This window comes from Myotis davidii, unplaced genomic scaffold (assembly GCF_000327345.1).
Source record: "Myotis davidii unplaced genomic scaffold, ASM32734v1 scaffold945, whole genome shotgun sequence".
Lineage (NCBI taxonomy): Eukaryota > Metazoa > Chordata > Mammalia > Chiroptera > Vespertilionidae > Myotis > Myotis davidii.
Window position 1 is genome coordinate 1,081,791 of NW_006296434.1, and position 1,167 is coordinate 1,082,957.

Consider the following 1,167-nt stretch of genomic DNA (forward strand, 5'->3'; position numbering starts at 1 on the left):
CGAATGCCTATGGGCTGCCGAGTGGAATGAGCAGGAGAGCTGCATTCTGCCACAGCTCCCCAACCTTTAGCTTCTTCTCAGAAACACTCGTAGCATTGCTGCCCACTCCCATTAGCGTCCTTGCAAGAGGAGACCTCACCTTCAGGACCGGCCTGGTGAGCCTGACCCGGCTTCATCGTGGCCAGCGGACAGCCCCACACCGTTGGATTTTTTTTATTTTTTATTATTGAGTTGTGTTCTCATGCAACCTTGTCAAAGACCTCATGCAATATCACTTTGAAAGTTATTTTCTGTTTACTACACAACCATTGTAATATAACTGTTAATACTATTTATATATTTGAAAGGTATAAGAGGTAGGAGTTAAAAAAAAAAAAACCTCTATGTGTAGATATTAACTCAGAACTTACACTATACAGGGAGAAGACGTTGCAATACAAGCTAATTCTAGCTGCTCAGTAACCTCTGGAGTTTTTAAAGGGACATGTTCCTGTACTTTTCCCAATACTGATGTTGAAAAGATGATCTCCACACGAGCATCACATACCTTTGCGAAGGGATGGTTGTTTGCGGTGAAAGCCTGGGCCCAGCCCCCCTCCTCCTGTAGCGCGCTGCGGCTTTCGTCAGATAGGCCGCGGCTGCCCCCTGATCTCCGAGTTACTCTCTCCAAATTGTCTTCTTACACTGTCGCTGAAGGTCACTCTGTCCACGTAACGGAAACTGATTTGCCAAGCTCTTACAAGGTGGTTCATCGGTCGATGGCATCCGCATTTGGTATCTTTTACACTTCAACCAAAAATTTATTAGGTATTTTTCAATGCTAAGTCTTGCCTTTTATTTTTTAATTTCACTGCCAAGTTTGCAGTGGTTCTAAGTGAATCTGTGGGCATTTTAGCCTGTGGTCTTGCCAGATCTTTGCGAATTACAATGCATATATGTCTATTTATTCAATATCTGTCATATAATATCTATTTGGAAGAAGAAACTTTCTCTTGTAGTGCCTCTTGACAAAGCACAATTTCCCGCCTTTTTGTGTGTGTGAAATGAAAAACAAATTGTGTTTTATTGCGGTATCAACAATGTGAATAAGGATTAACATATTGTAAATGTTCTTTTTTCCATGTAAATCAACTATCTTTGTTATCACTAAGTGATAATTAATTTTTA